Source organism: Pyrus communis, chromosome 3 (genome assembly GCF_041283825.1).
Source record: "Pyrus communis isolate YQ-2024b chromosome 3, ASM4128382v1, whole genome shotgun sequence".
NCBI classification, from domain to species: domain Eukaryota; kingdom Viridiplantae; phylum Streptophyta; class Magnoliopsida; order Rosales; family Rosaceae; genus Pyrus; species Pyrus communis.
The window spans coordinates 11350161-11372248 of record NC_142567.1 but is presented as its reverse complement, the minus strand read 5'-3'; positions in this window follow the sequence as shown (position 1 = coordinate 11372248).

Here is a 22088-nt window from a genome sequence, read left to right as displayed (position 1 = left end):
AGCTACAGCCTTGTATCATTCTTCTTTGAAAAGAGTGTGGCCAAGGTGTCCCACACTTCTTTTGGTGTCTTGGCCTTCCATATGTGCTCCAACATGTCATCTTTAACTATGGTTTTTAAGGCGAACATTGCCTTACCTACCTTGATCTTCCATTTCCACAAAGTGTCGCTAGTGTCTTCTTCCGGCTATGTAACTTCATTACCGCCAATGACATCCCAAAGATCTTAGCCTTGTGAGTAAGACTCCATACACGTTGCCCATGTGTTGTAATTTTTGTTGTTCAATTTTTTGATTCCTCCAACAACTTGAAGATCTCCCATCGTGTTTGTAGAACTTTGATAAGCTGAACAAGATTAGTCAACAATCTTGTGAAGTACTAAACTTCTCACGATTCTCTGAAGCTTCACTAAAGACGGCCCCCAATCGTACCGCTCTGACACCAATTGTTGAAGAAAAACTAGAGCACACAACTCTAACATAAGTGTTGGAGAGACAACACAAGTAAACAAATTACTTGTATTACACACAAAATATTACAACACACAAACTCTCAATGACACTTTTTAGAAGCTATGACACTCACTCTTTCTAGAGACACACTCTAGACCACTAACACTCTTCACAAGACTACTCACTTACAAGACTTCTCACTTACTTACTTAGCTCTCTTCTTGGCTACTTTCTTCTTTGGTTGATTGGTTAATTACACATCACACCCATATTTATAGGTGAGGGCTTGGCATTCTACTAGTTTCTAGTTCTTTCTACAAACTAGAACTAGTTTCTAGTATATTCTACAAATCTCTAGCTTAGATAATTCTAGACTACCCACCCTACTTTGCATGCTAGAATCTTCTAGAACAATTCCATGCATGTTTGAACTAGAACAATCTAGTTCCCTTATACCGACTAATCTTAATGGGCTAGTGTTGATCATTAACATCCGTTCCATCCCAATTAGCTATAAAGGATGTGAAGATCGATTGACTTGGCACTATACAAAGAACGGTGTTTATAGTCAAAACTTGATGACATCCCCTTACTTTAATTAAATCGTCTTGGATGACATCCCCTTGGAAAAAGCCCTCAGTAAATCCATCTAGACCAGGGGATTGTAAGGTTGGGATTTGAAACATAACCTGTTTAATCTCATCTTCCCATAAATCGGCTCCATTAATTCCAAGTTGTCTTTACTTGTTAATCTCGTAGGAATACACTCCAGAACCTCCTGGACTTTACATGGTTGGGTAGAAGCATACAAAGCTCCAAAAGTGTTGAACCACGATCTGGCCGATCCTACCCTCTTCCTCCTCCTGGCAATTTTCTTAGGTGCCTTCCAAGCCACGGGTGCGGTTCATCCTTCTCCGGTTCAAAGTTTGCACATGAAAAAACTTTAGTATTCTTATCGCATTCTTTCAGCCACTATGCCATTGATTTTGACTTCTAGTAAGTATCTTCCTACTCAATAACCTCCTTTAACTCTTTTCCACCCATCAGTCTTCTTTGATTGATATACATATCGGAGCTCTCCTTTAAGACCAATGATTTCATTCTTTCTATTTTTTCCCTTTTGTCTTTGCCAATCTGATAAACTCCGTCGGAGTTCCTTTAGTTTTTCGTAGAAATTAAAATCATACAATCCATCAAAGCTTTTCTTCCATCTGTCACCAACGATGATCTTACCCTCCTTACTTTTCCCCCAATGTCCATCGTACAAGAACCTTCTCTTTCCTTTTGGTGGCATAAGTTAAGTTTGCAGGATTAACATGGCATCATCTGAGCATTCTAATACTTCATGTAGAATTTTTTCTTCTAGATATAAATGGATCCACTCCATCGTTGCTAGTCCACAATCAAGTCTTTGTTGGATGAATTCATCATCTCTTTTATTTTCCATGTAAACGGGAAGCCCTCATAGCCCAAATCAATTAGGCCATTTTTTGTAGAAAATTCCCGAAAATCTCGATTACTAGCAGTTGTTTTTTATTACCTCCGTCCTTCATCGTTTCTTCTAAAATATCATTGAAATCTTTGATAGATAAGGCAAAGGTCATTTGCACTCAAAATCCTTTTACTGATAGATAACACTGCTGTTTGGGTTAATATTTAGAATTTGGACTTAGAGGAAAGAAAACCCAAAAGAACTAAAGAAATGAAACTTGCCCGAGGCCCAGCACCAAGCCTTTCCATCTATCTCAAAAATAATATGACGGCCCCTTATTAATAAAAAGGTTATGTGCTTACAAGAGAAGTGACAACCGATGGAAATTAACTTACTCTCAGCCCAAAAGCACTTTCTGAATGGTAGAGCATGTAAAACAGGTGATGACTCACTGAAGTGCTTTCGGGCAAAGCTTGCAAGAGCCAAGGTCATTGCCTATAAAAGGGAAAACAGGGCCCAGAGACAAAGACACTCAACCGATCAAACAAACATACAAACTCTGCTCTCAAGCCAGATTTGCATCTAAAAGTTGTAATCAGCCCAGATCTCAATCCTTTTTAGGGTCACTCCCCATAAAAGCCATCTTTTGTCTAGTTTAGAAGCTCTGCTATCACCCTTAGTGGCGTAGTATCGATTCTCCCGCGTAACTTGTTTACCATCCATCCATTCCAAACACACAACCCTTTGTAATCATAAAAAGAAGAGACTACAAGACGTTCAACCTTGCCCGACAAGGTGAAATTTTGTCCGACTCTCTTTGTTTCATCTTTTTATTAGTAGATCTGGTATTATGATATATTCTCCAGTATATATTCAAGTTATTTCCAGTCTTTTGGTGATCAGAAGCTCCATTGGTCCTTAGATTTGGTTCACTTAGTGGTTTTACTATCATAAAAGATGAATGGGAATTAAACCGATGGCTTAAGCCACATCTGGACTTTCATCCTTTAAAGAATACAAGATAATGAATTAAAAGTCCTTGGTGTCAAGGCACAGAAAAGAACTTAATGTAGACTTAACCCATCTACAACAATCCTTTGATAATAAGAAGTCAGAATAACTTGGGGCGCAAATAATCGACTTAAACACTTGTTCCACATTTGCTATACTGAGATGGCAGTGGCACGCCTAAGCACGTAGTTAGTTTTGATTGTGAGCCTCAGGGCCTATACCTAAGGCCCCACAAAGGTACCTTTCAAAACTAACTATGTTCTCCTCTTGAAGCCTCTCAACAAGCAGAAGCCCGACAAACAACCAAAGTGCCAACTCCTCGGGGAGCTGTGTGCTTGAGCCGAGGACCTTTCCCAGTGAAATTCCTACCCGAACATAGTTTTGGCATGCCCAGTGTGACCACATTAGTCTTGTATGCCAAGAAGAAGAAGAAAGAAAAAAAACTTCAGGTGGAACACGGAGTATAGGCTACCCCAAGCTCAACCAAAATCAAACATGGCAGACCATCTAGAGAATATTTCCCCTTCACAGAGACCAGTTATTCTGAGAAGCTCGACTTCATCTGAGAAATTAGAAGGAATGGTGACCAACGAAGATTTGCAGGCCACCATGATACAAGTACTGAGAAGCATGGAGAAAATCTCTCAAGAAACTAGAGGAGAAGTAAGCAGACGCTGTTCCATAACAGGAAGTCTGCAAAGAAGGCTAGATCTGGAGTACTCTACCCTAGAAAATCGTACTAGAGAGATGATGAGAGATGTCAGTCCTGTGATGGAACTAGTTATTCTTCTTTTTCCTATACTTAAGGAAAATGGGAATAAAGGAAAAAGTAAGGAAAAATCTGGAACCAATAGGCCACTATTGGAGGAAATCCTAGAAGCGAAGTTGCCCGACCCTTTACTATTTCCACTTAATAGTAGGGGCAGTGCGGGCAAAAGAGGACGAAGTATGGGATGCCCCAGTTGACCAGGGAATGCAGTGGAAAAGGCAGGTCTACCAAAGTAAATAAGCATCTTCCTTATTGGCCCCCACCATTGGCCAGTAAAGGAAGAGATGCCAAGTGGAGGAAGTCCCAACCAAGAAGCGAGACTTTCTCGGGCAATGATCGTAGCCGAAAATAGGAACTTCCTCATACTCTTCCTAATAATACAGCTCAACAACAGTTCAAGGATGAGTTAGCCGAATAGAGGAGGATGGTGGCCAGGAATGCTCAGTTACAAGCTCACCCACTGTTTAGGATCATTTATCAGAAGCCTTATCCTGAGCACGTTGACAAGCAAAACCCTTTTCCAGTCAACTTCAAGATGCGCTCATTCCTAAAATTTAGTAGAGAGGATAGCAATGTGTCTTCCAGATTTCATATTTTCAAGTTCTCTAATCACTGTGTAGCATTTGAAAACAATCCCAACTATAAGTTAAGATTGTTTAGGAACTCCTTGGTAGGCTTAGCATTTCAATGGTACTCTCTATTACCCCCTAATTTTATTGCCAACTGGGGGCAAATGGAATGGCCTTTCATGAGCAATTTTACAGGGTCAAACCCGAGATGTCTATCAATGACCTTGTGGAGGTGAAGCAGTACGAGCATAAGTCTACATAAAACTTCATGATAAGGTTCAGAAGAACGAGGATGAGATGCCAGTTCCCTGTCAACCATGTCCATCTTATAGCTATTACTCAGAAGGCCCTAAGGCTGCCCTTAAGGAAGAAGTTTTATGATATGCAGTTTAACGAGTTACAAAAACTAGTAATTGCTGCCACCAAGTATGAGAAACTATTGTTGGAGGAGCAGCAAGTAAAACACTCATCTAAGGTGTCTCTTTTCTACAACAGCAACGCTGCCATTCACCAAGTGGAGTTTGAAGGAGAGCAAAAGAGAATAATGGCCATGAAAGAGAGAGAATGAACGTGCGTATGGTTGAGATGACTACCCCTTTCAAACCCTTGACCGTAAAAGAGTTAGTACAGCCAGTTAAGGACCAGAAAGTGGTTACAAATTATGGTGGATTTGTCCCCATGAAACCCCCCCAAGTATCAGAGTTATTCCTTTGACTTAACCAAGGCAGCAGAAATCTATGAAAAATTGGTGCAGGCAGGAGTGATTATGCCTGACAACACCAAAACGTTACCTAAGTCCGAGGAATTAAGGGGAAATAAATATTGCAAGTTGCACTACACCTTCAACCACTCCATTACCAACTGTGTTTAGTTTAGAGACTGGATAAAAGACCTCATTGTCAAAGGAAAATTGTTGCTGGAGAAACCGAAGGCCAACATGATGATTGACACTGACCCTTTTCCAGAAGTCTCAATAAATATGATCAACCTGACGTGGGTTGAAAAGGGAAAAGACAGAGTATTTTGGGAGGTAAAGGTGGAAAGAAGGCAAGTCGATAGGCCAATTGAAGGGGCTATGAAGTTGCCCGAGAATCCCAAAGCAGCCATAATCAAAGAAGTAGTTTTGTGTAGGTGATGCCAATGTGAATGCGAGCTCGAGGTCCCGGCGACAGGAGCCATTATTGATCAGAAGCTGATCAAAAGAAGAAACAAAGAAAAGCAAGAAACCCATAAAAATGTCATGCGGGCAGCTGAGAGGGAAACTTCTAGGAATGCTTTCCAACGGCTGAGAGGAAACTCTCAACCAAAGAGCTTATTAGAAGTGTTTAGGAATTACGAAGCTTCTGAAGAGGTGGATGACAGAGAGGCCAAGGTGCCAAGATGGGTGGATGTGAGTCCACCTTAACCAAGCTATACCAGTAGAGATGTTAAAGTAAAGTGGAGGACCGTGACTCCAGTCACAAAGAAGAATCATGCCCGAATCGGGCGGAAACGGTAAGTGGTCGAAAATGATGGAAGGCCCGCTAAAGAAATGGGAGCCTCCATGATTAAGAGGGTCCAGAGGTAACAAAAAGCCCACATGAACTCATTGAAAATCCTTACTACCTCATAAAACTTTGAGAATGTAAACTTTGAGAAGGTACCTGATGGAGGAAGAAATCAACTCTAATGGAGAACCAAGAAGGAGGTGGAGAAGGCTAATAGGAAGACCAAAGGGGAAGGGGAACATGTGTTGCAGAACCCTCATCCTGGTAAATACAAAATCTTGATGAGAGCTCAAGAGGATATAGTGATGATGCCAACCCCAAGATGGAGCCCAGAACCAATATGCTTTGGAACTATCTCACCTAAGAGGGGATTGCCTACACCATTGTTGGTCGATACTCTCTGCGAGGTACCAGAGCAAATGCCAAACTTTGGCATAACCCAAGAGGAAAGGGTGCCCGAGATGATGCTACCTGATGCGAGATTTATACGCGCATAAATTAAACCCTCTTTTTGTCAATTGTAGTATAAGTATAAGTAGGGATCGTTCTGGACCGGGGATTAGGAGGGATTGTTAACCACTTGGATTTGACTCAAAAACGTAAAATAACAATATAAAATACTATACTAGACTCAAAGAATGCAAAACTAAACTTTAAAACACTAAGACAAACCAAAAGACTCAAACAGTACCCAAAGCACTCGAAACTGCCTTAAAAACACTTTCTGGGCAGCTTTGAGCACCTTGAGTACTTTGGACGAATTTGGGAAACAGAATGAATTAAAACACTTATAGACACAAACTAAATGTATTTCTAACTAATCTAACACTTTAAAATAAATGGGGGATTGGTTTTGGATGAAATTAAACTAAAATAGAAACTTGGAAACAAAACAGATTGTACAAACGAAATTGATGGAATAGAATGATGAAAAACTAGTTAGAGGTTTCCTTATCCACACATGAACATAAGCATATAATTTGACTCCCATCTGTACTCCAGGCATCTGGTATCATCTTTGGGGAAGAAGAAAGAATTGAGTATTTCGAAAGGCTTTGCTAGGAGTGCACCCTCAGAGGTGAGGGAGAGTTGGGCATTTTCTTCAGGTTTGCCTTGCCATAAAAGACTAAGGTCGACATATATAGAGATAATATCAAGTGGTGGTATTGTTCTTTTACCCGTGTCGACAAACGTCTCTTCGATTTCTGAACGGACGCCTCTTCGATTTCTGCACGACACCCCTTCGATTTCTGAACGACACGTAGTAGTGCGTACGCGGCTCTGTCTGAGCTCTTTTGACAAAGTCGCACGTGTTTTCTGAAAAGCAGAGAAAGCGTCGCCGAAATTTACGCTTGTCGGCAAAAGTGTAGCTGCGATGATGACCTCCACGTGAACTTTTGACAAAGTTGAACGCGTTTTCTGAAAAGCCGAGAACGCGTCGCTTAACTTACGCCGGAAATTCCGGCTTTTTGAATCGGTGGACGCGTCGCCTTGGCTTTTTATAGAGCTATCGATCACCACAACAAACACACTCTGAAGATTGCCCATTCTTGAAAATCGACTCCGGCCCTTTGAGAATTAACTCCATCCGCCCCATCTCTTTGAACACTTTTGAAAAAATGGCAAACCCATCGAACCTTAGCTTAGAATTGAGTCTCAGCAGTGATACGGGCGCGCCGCGTCAAGGTAATGTATGGCGCCCTTCTTTCTTATCTTCTAACGGTCCTCTCACAGGTGAAGACTCCGTGATGCAGGACGCCACAACAGCTACAATAGTAGCTAGGAACCTCCTCACTCCAAAAGATAGTAGGCTGCTGTCAGGACGGTCCGATGAGTTGGCCGTTCAAGAGTCCCTCGCACTTAGTGTTCAGTGTGCGAGTTCTGTGTCCAACATGGGCCAACGCCTGCTTGCCCGCTCCCGTCAGGTGGAATCATTGATGGCGGAGGTGGAAAGTCTTAAGCAAGAGATCAAACTGCTTAAGTACGAGAATAGAAGTTTGCATGTGCTTGCAAATAACTATTCATCGGGCATGAAGAGGAAGCTTGATGAGCTGCAAGAATCCAATGGTCGAATGCAAAGTGACCGTCAAAGGCTTGCAGCTTTCTTCCAGAGGCACATTTTTCCTGGGTCATCCAGCGCTTGGCCAAGTATTAAGGCCTGGAATGTTCTAGCTCCGATGGCTTCCTCTCCGATGCCTCCCGCTTCTATGCCTCCCGCTTCTATGCCTTCCGCTCCTATGCCTTCCGCTCCGACGCCTCGTAGTGGGGCTTCACGTAAACAGCCTTTGTGAAGCTCCATCTTTCTCCATGTTTAGTATCTTTTTTTTTTTTTTTTTTTTTTTTATTTTTTTTTTTTATGAACATGCTTTGTTTTATTTAGTGCATTGGGTTGCCTCCCAAGTAGCGCTTTCTTTTACATCTTGCAGCCGGACGAAGAACCCAATCACTCCAGGATATGTTCACGAATCGGATGAGAACTCTGAGTCATAAACTAGTACCTAGAACAAGAAACAAAACACAAATCAGAAACTAAAACTAAAATACATAATAAAAACGAACAATCCAAGGAATTAGCAAATTTTCTAATCCCCGGCAACGGCGCCAAAATTTGATGCGAGATTTATACGCGCATAAATTAAACCCTCTTTTTGTCAATTGTAGTATAAGTATAAGTAGGGATCGTTCTGGACCGGGGATTAGGAGGGATTGTTAACCACTTGGATTTGACTCAAAAACGTAAAATAACAATATGAAACACTATACTAGACTCAAAGAATGCAAAACTAAACTTTAAAACACTAAGACAAACCAAAAGACTCAAACAGTACCCAAAGCACTCGAAACTGCCTTAAAAACACTTTCTGGGCAGCTTTGAGCACCTTGAGTACTTTGGACGAATTTGGGAAACAGAATGAATTAAAACACTTATAGACACAAACTAAATGTATTTCTAACTAATCTAACACTTTAAAATAAATGGGGGATTGGTTTTGGATGAAATTAAACTAAAATAGAAACTTGGAAACAAAACAGATTGTACAAACGAAATTGATGGAATAGAATGATGAAAAACTAGTTAGAGGTTTCCTTATCCACACATGAACATAAGCATATAATTTGACTCCCAGTTATGACTTCAACAAACGATGAATGACAATCTTCCAAGTTAATTAGGTCCGCTTAAACTAACTTTCAGATTTCCCTAGATTCATTGGATTGAATGGGATACGCATTACAACCAAATTATTCTTAATCAAAGTCCCTAACTATGGAATACGCATGATAGAGACATTCAACAAAGATCATTAAGTTCAACGGAAATCATAAACATCGACTAGGCATTCATAACTATGGAATACGCATGTTAATCCCGCCTAGGGTTTACTAAACACAATCGTGACTAGCGATCTTTACTACTCATGAATATAAGTTCATAACGATTAGGTGAAACTCCCTTATATCCTAGCATCAAGTTTTAGGCATGCAAATTAAGTGTCGACCCTCAACCCACATACATAAACAAGTTCTTAATCAAAACAGAAAAGTAAACCACATCTAAAGTTCATGAATTCATAACTGGAGTAAATCAAATCATAACCAACATATGTCCATGGCTTCAAATTCGCCTCTAACTAAAAAGAAATTAGTTTCACATGTCTAACATAATTGAACAACAAGTTAAATTAAACATGAAAACATAAACAAGTTAATAAACTAGACAGAATGTAAATATGAAATTGAAATAGAATGAAAGGAATTGAAATGAATGAATGCTAGCTAAGGGGTTCATCTTCACATATGTTACACTTGCATAATAAAATGATTTCCAATTGCATTTCAATAAACCATGAAACTCAACACCCCAAGTTAACCGTGATGCACTAATTAACCTTCAAATCTTCCTAACGCTATTGAATTGGATGGGTTAGCGCATATGACAATTCAAAACATTCCCCACAAGTCCCCTACATGAATGCATAATAGAGATACAAGCAAGAATCATTACGCTCTATGAAAATTATAAGTGTTGACGAGGCATTCGTTACCATGGATTGCATGAAACTTATGCCAAGAATTCGTTTAACGCGATTGTTTATAAGCAACCTCCACTACTTGTGAATATAAGTTCGTAACTATTAGGTGAAACTTACTTATATTCTAGCGTCATATTCATGCATGAAAATTAAGTGTGCACTCTCAATAAACATACATAAATAAGTTATCAATCAAACGGTTAAACAAATTGAATCCACAACTTATGAAACGCAATTAGAAGTATTCAAATCAAAATGCAAGCATAAACATATATTCGAATCACCCCCTAACCAAGGGGGGTTTAGTTCCTCATGGTACAAAACAAAGAGAATCAAAGAAACACCTAAACATTCCAACAACTCAAACTTGAATTGTATGAACGTTTAGGCCCTCTTATCTTCCATTCCTCATTCGTACAAAACAAAGAGTATTGAAATTAAACCTTGAAATCAAAGAAACACCTAAACATTCCAACAACTCAAACTTGAATTGTATGAACGTTTAGGCACTCTTCTCTTCCTCTTCGTTGTAGCACAAGGTCTAGGGATAGTTTGATGGTGTGAATGGTTTGGGGAGTGGTGGAAATGGAAGGATGGTGTTTGGATTGTAAGGGAGAGCACGGCACAAGGGAGTTTGATGGTCTACATTTCTGCAATGGATGAGTGAATATGGAAGAGTGTATGAATGAGTATTTATAGGTGAAATGGGGGAACATGACAGCTAGGTTGCATGTGCAAATGCTGGAATGGTATGGGTTGTGCACGGCATTGAGTGTGGATGAGTGGAAATGCATGTGTGTGCATGTGAAAGCTGCCAAGATGCATGTGAATGAAGTGGAATGACAATCTGAAATGGGATAGGAACCCACGACAAGGATGAAGAAATGATTATGGATGCATGTGTTTGAATGATTTCTTGGTGAGGGATGTGGAAGATTGCATGTGGATTAAAGGGGTGTGAATGATTATGGGATGCTGGAAATCTGGAGGAGGAGCCACGGCAATGATGATTTCTGGTGGTGTTTGGGTGTATGTTTGAATGGTGCATGTGGGTGAAGGTGTGGCTGCATGTTTGAATGATTAAAGGGACATGTGGGGGTGGAAATGATGAATGAAATGCATGTGAATGACAGCTAGATATGTTGATGAATGCATGTGACTTGTTTATGGTGAGTGAATGCATATGCAAAGCTGGAAATGCAATGGGAACTCACGGCTTGGATGTGTTTTGGGTGCATGTGTGTGTTGAATGGTGTCCTTTAATTATGCACGGGTTAGGGCTATTAAGGGGAGAGAAATGGGAGTGAATGTGGCTTAATGATGAAGTGGAATAAGTGCATGTGGATGTGGCTGATTTGATTTATGGAAGATGCATGTGGATTAAAGATGAGTGAATGATTAGATAAGTGGTGATAAGATAAGTGGTGAATGATAAGTGGATGATATGATAAGTGGTGAATGATAAGTGGATGATATGATAAGTGGTTATGGTTATGATAAGGAGATGAATGAATGTGTGGTTATGATAAGGAGATAAGGCCCTTCCTTGCATGGCAAGGAATGCAAACACAAAGGGGATACACGGCAGAGATTTTGATGAAGCAAGAGATTTTGTTTTGTGACTTAGAATAGATAGGAGTCTTCAATGTTGCTCAAACATGAGGTCTTTTAGGATTTAACTTTCCTACTTTCAAGTCTTCAATTTCGTCCATCCTCTTGGCTCCAAGCATATGATATCCATTCCAATCTCTAGTTTGCTCCAAAAGGCTCCAAAATGCATCATTTTGCATACTTTGCCCTTAAATCCTGAAAATACATAAAACTAGCTTAAAAGACTACTTTACTAAAGAAACACAACGTAAATGCACGAGAACTCGCACACTGAACACTAAGTGCGAGGGACTCTTGAACGGCCAACTCATCGGACCGTCCTGACAGCAGCCTACTATCGTTTGGAGTGAGGAGGTTCCTAGCTTGCCCGCTCCCGTCAGGTGGAATCATTGATGGCGGAGGTGGAAAGTCTTAAGCAAGAGATCAAACTGCTTAAGTACGAGAATAGAAGTTTGCATGTGCTTGCAAATAACTATTCATCGGGCATGAAGAGGAAGCTTGATGAGCTGCAAGAATCCAATGGTCGAATGCAAAGTGACCATCAAAGTGACCGTCAAAGGCTTGCAGCTTTCTTCCAGAGGCACATTTTTCCTGGGTCATCCAGCGCTTGGCCAAGTATTGAGGCCTGGAATGCTCTAGCTCCGATGGCTTCCGCTCTAATGGCTTCCGCTCCGATGCCTCCCGCTTCTATGCCTCCCGCTTCTATGCCTTCCGCTCCTATGCCTTCCGCTCCGATGCCTCGTAGTGGGGCTTCACATAAACAGCCTTTGTGAAGCTCCATCTTTCTCCATGTTTAGTATCCTTTTTTTTTTTTTTTTTTTTTTTTTATTTTTTTTTATGAACATGCTTTGTTTTATTTAGTGCATTGGGTTGCCTCCCAAGTAGCGCTTTCTTTTACGTCTTGCAGCCGGACGAAGAACCCAATCACTCCAGGATATGTTCACGAATCGGATGAGAACTCCGAGTCATAAACTAGTACCTAGAACAAGAAACAAAACACAAATCAGAAACTAAAACTAAAATACATAATAAAAACGAACAATCCAAGGAATTAGCAAATTTTCTAATCCCCGGCAACGGCGCCAAAATTTGATGCGAGATTTATACGCGCATAAATTAAACCCTCTTTTCGTCAAATTGTAGTATATGTATAAGTTGGGATCGTTCTGGACCGAGGATTAGGAGGGATTGTTAATCACTTGGATTTGACTCAAAAACGTAAAAACGCAATATAAAACACTAAACTAGACTCAAAGAATGTAAAACCAAACTTTAAAACTCTAAAACAAACCAAAAGACTCAAACAGTACCCAAAGCACTCGAAACTGCCTTAAAAACACTTTCTGGGCAGCTTTGAGCACCTTGAGTACTTTGGACGAATTTGGGAAACAGAATGAATTAAAACACTTATAGACACAAACTAAATGTATTTCTAGCTAATCTAACACTTTAAAATAAATGGGGGATTGGTTTTGGATGAAATTAAACTAAAATAGAAACTTGGAAACAAAACAGATTGTACAAACGAAATTGATGGAATAGAATGATGAAAAACTAGTTAGAGGTTTCCTTATCCACACATGAACATAAGCATATAATTTGACTTCCAGTTATGAATTCATGAACTTTAGAAGTGGTTTACTTTTCTGTTTTGATTAAGAACTTGTTTATGTATGTGGGTTGAGGGTCGACACTTAATTTGCATGCCTAAAACTTGATGCCAGGATATAAGGGAGTTTCACCTAATCGTTATGAACTTATATTCATGAGTAGTAAAGATCGCTAGTCACGATTGTGTTTAGTAAACCCTAGGCGGGATTAACATGCGTATTCCATAGTTATGAATGCCTAGTCGATGTTTATGATTTCCGTTGAACTTAATGATCTTTGTTGAATGTCTCTATCATGCGTATTCCATAGTTAGGGACTTTGATTAAGAATAATTTGGTTGTAATGCGTATCCCATTCAATCCAATGAATCTAGGGAAATCTGAAAGTTAGTTTAAGCAGACCTAATTAACTTGGAACATTGTCATTCATCGTTTGTTGAAGTCATAACTGGGAGTTAAATTATATGCTTATGTTCATGTGTGGATAAGGAAACCTCTAACTAGTTTTTCATCATTCTATTCCATCAATTTCGTTTGTACAATCTGTTTTGTTTCCAAGTTTCTATTTTAGTTTAATTTCATCCAAAACCAATCCCCCATTTATTTTAAAGTGTTAGATTAGTTAGAAATACATTTAGTTTGTGTCTATAAGTGTTTTAATTCATTCTGTTTCCCAAATTCGTCCAAAGTACTCAAGGTGCTCAAAGCTGCCCAGAAAGTGTTTTTAAGGCAGTTTCGAGTGCTTTGGGTACTGTTTGAGTCTTTTGGTTTGTTTTAGAGTTTTAAAGTTTGGTTTTACATTCTTTGAGTCTAGTTTAGTGTTTTATATTGCGTTTTTACGTTTTTGAGTCAAATCCAAGTGATTAACAATCCCTCCTAATCCCCGGTCCAGAACGATCCCTACTTATACATATACTACAATTTGACGAAAAGAGGGTTTAATTTATGCGCGTATAAATCTCGCATCAAATTTTGAATTTGATAGGAGCATATTTAGGCGACTTACTTTGCTTGTTCTCGTGCATTTACGTTGTGTTTCTTTAGTAAAGTAGTCTTTTAAGCTAGTTTTATGTATTTTCAGGATTTAAGGGCAAAGTATGCAAAATGATGCATTTTGGAGCCTTTTGGAGCAAATTGGAGATTGGAATGGATATCATATGCTTGGAGCCAAAAGGATGGACGAAATTGAAGACTTGAAAGTAGGAAAGTTAAATCCTAAAAGACCTCATGTTTGAGCAACATTGAAGACTCCTATCTATTCTAAGTCACAAAACAAAATCTCTTGCTTCATCAAAGTCTCTGCCGTGCATTTCAATAAACCATGAAACTCAACACCCCAAGTTAACCGTGATGCACTAATTAACCTTAGTAAGGATATAGTGATGATGCCAACCCCAAGATGGAGCCCAGAACCAATATGCTTTGGAACTATCTCACCTAAGAGGGGATTGCCTACACCATTGTTGGTCGATACTCTCTGCGAGGTACCAGAGCAAATGCCAAACTTTGGCATAACCCAAGAGGAAAGGGTGCCCGAGATGATGCTACCAGAAGAAGCACAAGCCTAGTTAGATGAATTCATGAACCATATTGGGGGCAAAATGGAGAACTTATCTGGACCTAGCAACTTCCATGTAAACATGACATATGTTTTATTTGCTATGTATTATGCTGAGCATGATCAACCTGCCACAATGAAGGGTGACTACTTAGCAATAGAACCTGTGATGGCACATTTTACTATCGAAGGGGCTGGAAAATAAGAGTCGAGCAGAATAGATTTGCTCGAGCCCACAAAGAGAGAGCCTGAGAGGGTATACACACATAGGATGGTCTTCAGTCACCCGAATTTGGCCATGGCCAACCATCTCAAGCCCACTTATGTAACTGCTTATCTAGAAGGAGTGCCCCCACAACAGGGTCTTGATTGATAGTGAAGTAGTGGTCAATGTGCTGTCATACAAGCAAATGAAGAGAGTATGCATAAGTGAAGAAGATCTTATCCCCACAGATCTTATAGTTTCCAGTTTCTCGGAAACTATCACTAGGACTCATGGGATACTGCTATTGGAAGTTGATTTGGGTTCCAAACATAGCATGTTAGCTTTCTTCATTGTGGATAGTACTTCCACATATGGAGCTTTGCTGGGCCGGGATTGGATTCATCAGAGTCTCTCGGTGCCATTCACCCTGTATCAATAAGTGGCAGTTTACCATAAGGAATAAGCTATAGGACCTGGATTTTAGGAGATGGTAAAGTCCGAGTCACGACCATTCATTCCCACTACCAATGTGGCAGAAGACAATTTTTATAATCCTAGCATTGGGATTCTCTACTGTTTAGGAGATGATAAGAACGGCCGCTCGACTAAGGTGATGGCCCAAAAACTTTTGGAATAAGGGTTATTCCTTACAAGGGAAGAATAAGACCAACCTCATATTATCTTAACTCCCCAACACCAGTAATGTCATAACAAAGAATGAATGACCAGGTAGTTGCAGTCATGTCCTTAATCAAAAGACTATTAGTGTATCAGAGAGAAAGAAATCAAGAAATGAAGAGTTGGGCTGAAGAGCACCAAGAGGAAGCCTCAAGTAGCTAGAGTGAAGAAGAGTTTTTTGGAAAGGAGTTGGAAGCGGCCATACAAATGGCTGAATGTGTATATGACCTGGACAGGCTAGAAGACTTGCCCGAGAATCTAGAGTTAGTTGAATTCTTGCGCGCAAAACTTGACAAGCCACCACCAGAAGTACAAGACCCTTTAAAGACCATTGATTTAGGAGCTAAGGAAGATCCAAGATCTATCCAGATCAGTGGCTTATTAGAAACGGAGGATTGTACAAAGATAGTCAGCCTTTTGCATGAGTTCAAAGACTGTTTTACTTGGCATTACACTGAAATGCCAGGTTTGGATTCAACCTTTGTAGAACACTGATGCGAGAATTATACGCGCACAAATTAAACCCTCTTTTTATCGATTGTAGTAAGTATGTAAGTAGGGATCGTTCTGGACCGGGGATTAGGAGGGATTGTTAACCACTTGGATTTAACTCAAAAACGTAAAATAACAATATAAAACACTATACTAGACTCGAAGAATGCAAAACTAAACTTTAAAATACTAAGACAAACCAAAAGACTCAAAACATCACAAACACACTCAAATCTGCCTAAAAACCACTTTCTGGGCAGATTTGAGCACAAACACAAATTTGGACGAAATTAAGAAATAAATTGATTCAAAACACTTAGAAACATAAACTAAGACTCAAAGAATGCAAAACTAAATTAGACAATAAAGTAAAGGGGGATTTAGGTTTTAACGAAATTAAATAAAATGCACAGATTACAATTTAAAACAGAATGTAAATATGAAATAGATGGAATTGAATGGATGGGAACCTAGCTAAGGGGTTCATCTCCATACATGTTACACTTGCATAATAAAATGATTTCCAATTGCATTTCAATAAACCATGAATTCTCAACACCCCAAGTTAACCGTGATGCACTAATTAACCTTCAAATCTTCCTAACGTTATTGAATTGGATGATGCATGCGACAATTCAAAACATTCCCCACAAGTCCTCAACATGAATGCATAGAAGAGATACAAGCAAGAATCATTAAGCTCTATGAAAATTATAAGTGTTGACGAGGCATTCGTTACTATGGATTGCATGAAACTTATGCCAAGAATTCGTTTAACGCGATTGTTTATAAGCAACCTCCACTACTTGTGAATATAAGTTCGTAACTATTAGGTGAAACTCACTTATATTCTAGCGTCATATTCATGCATGAAAATTAAGCGTGCACTCTCAATTAAACATACATAAATAAGTTATCAATCAAACGGTTAAACAAATTGAAATCACAACTTATGAAACGCAATTAGAAGTAATCAAATCAAAATGCAAGCATAAATATATATTTCGAATCACCCCCTAACAAAGGGGGGTTTAGTTCCTCATAACTTTGAAATCAAAGAAACACCTAAACATTCCAACAACTCAAACTTGAATTGTATGAACGTTTAGGCACTCTTCTCTTCCATTCCTCATACGTACAAAACAAAGAGAATTGAATTTAAACATTGAAATCAAAGAAACACCTAAACATTCCAACAACTCAAACTTGAATTGTATGAACGTTTAGGCACTCTTCTCTTCCTTGTTGTTGTAGCACAAGGTCTAAGGTGAGGTTTGGTGGTGTGAATGGTTTGGGGAGTGGTGTAAATGGAAGGATGGTGTTTGGATTGTAAGGGAAACTCACGGCACAAAGGGGGAAGTGTTGGTGGTATGTACAATGGAATGGAAGTGTTTGTGACTGAAATTGAGGTGTGAATGAGTGTGGGTGCATGTGGCTGCAATGGATTAGGAATCCTTCAATTTCGTCCATTCCTTTTGCACCAAACATAATCTATCCATTCCAAGTCCAATTTTGCTCCAAAATGCTCCAAAATGCATCTTTTTGCTTCCTTAGCCATATGAACCTAAAAACACACGAAAATAGCTTAAAGTACTAAAATAACTAAAGAAACATAACGTAAATGCACGAGAACAAGCCATTTAAGTCGCATGAATATGCTCCTATCAAACACAGAATGCTTATTAAGGAGGGGTATAAACCTGTCAAACAAGCACCACGAATGATGTCTAAGGAGATCGAGGAAAAGGTCAAAGAAGAGATCGAGAGGCTGGTGAAAGCTGGATTTATTAGGCCTGCCAAGTGTGTCGAGTGGTTGGCCAACATTGTACCCATATTAAAAGCTATAACTAAGGCAGTCAGATGTTGTGTTGACTATAGGAACATTAATAAAGCCACGCCTAAAGATGAATATCCAATACCCATGACTGACTTATCCATAGATGCAGTTGCCAATCACAAAGTCGTAAATTTCATGGATAACTATGTCGATTATAATCAAATAAAAATGGCTAAAGAAGATATACACAAAACAACTTTTAGGTACCTAGGTCATGTTGGAGCATATGAATACTTGTTAATGTTATTCGGGCTTAAAAATGCCGGTGCAATATATCAAAGAGCAATGAACGCCATTTTTCATGACTTAATTGGCCACAACATGGAAGTATACAATGATGACATTGTGGTGAAGTCTAAAACTGAAGAACAGCACTTGGTAGACCTCAAATGAGCCTTAACAAGAATGAGGATCCATAAGCTAAAAATGAATCCAAAGAAATGTGCTTTTAGAGTAAAGTCAGGCAATTTCTTGGGATTCCTTGTTCATCAAAGAGGTGTGGAGGTTGACAAGAACAAAGCTCGGGTAATTGATAGGAGCATATTTGTGCGACTTAGTTAGCTTGTTCTTGTGCATTTGTGTTGTTATTTCTTAGTGAATGTAGTATTTCAAGTCATTTTCGTGTGTTTGTAGGTCCAAAGGGTTAAAGTACAAAGAAAGTGCATTTTGGTGCATTTTGGAGCAATTTTGGGCACTAAATGGATAACACATATGTGGGCCAACATGGATGGACGAATTTGGAGTTCAAAAGGCTAGGAATCTGATAAGAAGATGAAGAAATTAAATTAAAGACAAAGAGGATAAGAAATCAGCTCAAAAGAGGAAACATTATCCAAAACCTTATCCAACCTTATCTTATCCAAACCTTATCCTATCTTATCCTAACCTAATCTTGTTCCACCTTAATCCTAGCTACAAGTGGACCTAAAAACATGATTTCCAGAAGCTTTATCTGACCCTAAAAGGATGCCACACCCTTCCCCCTTTTATCTCTTCTAGAAAACCCAAAATCAACCACAAAACACCTAGTTTCTAAAAGCCCAATTTTGGACGAATTTCCTAAACCTTTTTCCTTTTGGATTCTGATTTGTTAGGCCTCTTGCCTTGTGGATTTGGGTTACACAAATCCTTTTATGAAACGTATTGGGCCAAACCCTCTCCTAAGTGGATTTAATCACTTATTGTCGAACCCTAGGGCCCTAATCCAATAAATCTGCTAAGTGTAACCCTAATCTAATTAACCCTAGGACTATATAAACATATTTTCAGCCACAAATTCGTATGAACCCCTTATGCCATTCAGAAAATCCTTGCTGCAAGCCTTAGACCCCATTCTCCATGATTCATACACTTCATTCACATCCATCTACAACCTGCCATAACCCTTCACCATTTAAAACCCACAAAACCACCACCCACTTCTTGTGCCGCAGCAAGGAAGAAGGAGGAAAGCCCTAGCCGTGCATGCCATTCGAATTGGGTTGCTAGACATGTTAGGTGTAATCTTTCTTGTGTTTTTCAATGTTTAATTTCAAGAATCTTTGCTTTGTGAGTATGAGGAACTAATCCCCTCTTGGCTAGGGGGAATTTCGAAACCATGGTTATATTTGCAATATAATTTGATTACTTCCAGTTATGATTTCATGAATTGTGAATTCAATTTACTTATCTATTTGAATTAAAACTTGTTTGTGTATGTGGGTTGAGAGTGCACACTTAATTTGCATGCATAAATCTGATGCTAGGATATAAGGAAGCTTCACCTAATCGTTGTGATGAGTAGTCAAGGTTGTTAGTCACAATCATGTTAAGTAAGATCTTGGCATAAGTATCATGCGCTTTCATAGTTACGAATGCCTCGTCAACACTTATGATTTTCATAGAGTTTAATGATCTTTGATTGATTCTCTATTATGCGCTTTCATGTAGAGAACTTTTGATGAATAATTTGATTGCAATGCGCTAATTCCATTCAATTCAATAACTTATGGAAAATCTGAGGGTTAATTTAAGCGTACCTAATTAACTTGGGGTGTTAAGGTTAATGATTCATTGAAAAAGTAACTGGAGATTGTTTTGTATGCAAGTATGTCATGTGTGGAGAAAGACCTCCTAGCTAGCCCATCATCCATTTATTTCCACCAATTTCGCGCAAATCTGCCTAGTTCTAATTTCTGTTTTTGTTTACTTTATTTTCGTTCAAAACCAAATCCCCCTTTAGTTTAAAGTGTCTAACTAGTTAAAATCTGTTTTAGATTGTGTTTTCAAGTGTTTTGAGTCAAGTTAAAACCAAAATTCGTCCAATTTTGTGTTTAGAGTCAAATCTGCCCAGTTTGTGTTTTTTAGGCAGTCTTAAGTGTTTTTAGCTTATTTTGAGTCTTGTGAACTTGTTTTGAGTCTTTTAAGTTGAGTTAAGTGTTTTAAAGTTTAGTTTTAGTTATTTGAGTCAGTTTAAAGTGTTTAGCAATCCCTCCTAATCCCCGGTTTAAGAACGATCCCTACTTACTTGTATACTACAATTGTCAAACGAGGGTTTAATTTTTGTGTGAAGTTAATTTTCGCATCAAATTTTGGCGCCGTTTCCGGGGATTAGCAAATTTGCTAATCCCTTGTTATTTCTTTTTGTTTATTTTCGTGTGTATTTGGTTCTAGTTTCTGACCTTGTTTTGTTTTCTTGTTTTTAGGCACTAGTTTATGACTCAGAGTTCTCAACCGGTTCACGTGCATATCTTAGACTTTGCCGACGATTTTGAGCGAACTTTGAGAAGGAAGAAGAATCAACAAGAGCCTCAACCACCTCAACCTGCACTAGATCTTGAAGAAGACGAAATACAAGTAGGAGAGCAGGCCACGGCTCAGATTTTTGAGGAAGAACAAGTTATGGCAGCCGACAATCGAACAATTAAGGAGCTTTCCGCTTCGGGATTGGACAATGCCATGCCGCTATGCATTCAATATCCAAGGGCAACCCCAGACAAGACCGACGAGTTTGAACTCAAGTCTAGCTTATTGCACCATATTCCTAAGTTCCATGGGTTGTCCACGGAAGATCCTAATAAGCACTTGAAGGAGTTTGAGGTTGTTGGCTCAAGTATGACCCCAGTGAATGTTGACGGGAGCATTTTGAAGATGAAGGTTTTTCCCTTTTCTCTCTTGGAAAAGGCTAAAGATTGGTTGTATGAACTAGCCCCCGGAACTGTCACATCATGGGAGAGTATGAAACGGGCGTTTTTGGAGAAGTTTTTCCCAACTTCTCGAGTCATTCTTTTACGCAAAAGAATTAGTGGCATTCAGCAAAATCAAGGTGAATCATTTCCAACTTATTATGAACATTTTAAAACTCTTGTTGCTTCATGTCCACAGCGCCAAATGAAGGAGGAGCTTCTTCTTCAATATTTCTACGAAGGGCTTCTACCAATTGAACGCCAAATGCTAGACGTCTCAGCGGGAGGAGCTTTAGTGGACAAAATGCCCATGACCGCCAAGACTCTCATTGCCAATCGAGCTTTAAATGCTCAACAATATGAAGGCGTTGGTCAAAGAGACATACCATGGTAGCAGCAAGTTAATGAGGTAAGTGTCATTTCCGAACTTCAAAATCAAACGGCTAATCTTACTTCTCTTCTTTCGTAGGTGGTTGAAATACCAAAGGTACAAAGTGTGGCTGTTTATGGCGTGTGCTCAATGAATGGACATCTCATGGATAAGTGCCCTCAATTGATTAAGAACGGAGGGTGGGAATCTGCTAATGTCGTGGGTTATGGGAGCCAAAACCAAACAAGGAGTAATCCTTTCTTTAATACATACAATCCCGGTTGGAGAGATCATCCAAATTTTAAATGGAGGGAGCCACAACAACCCTAACAACAAAGCGCATTTAGACAACAACCCCCGGGATTCTACCAAAGGCCGTATGTACCTACACAACCCCAAGCACAACCTACCCAACCCAAATCAGGTTCGTCTATAGATAATGACCAAAATTTTCAATTACTAACTTCTATGGCACAGGGAATGCAAAATAGGGACAAAAAGGTTGATGAATTAGAGAAGTAAGTTGGGCAGATTACGGAGTTCTTGGGCCAATTCAGAGAACAAGGCAAGTTGCCTAGTTCAACCATTATCAACCCAAAAGAAGGATTCGAATTTGCCAACGCAATCATGTTGCGAAGTGGAAAACAAGTTGGAACGACCTCACAACCATCTAAATCAGCCCCAACTGAGGATGAAAAGCTGCAATTCGAGGAGGAGGAACAAGAGCAAGCCACGGTAAGGGTAACACCTCCCATACCGCAGCCACCCAAACACTCATATTCGTCTTCCAAAGGTAAGGAGGTTCCAAACT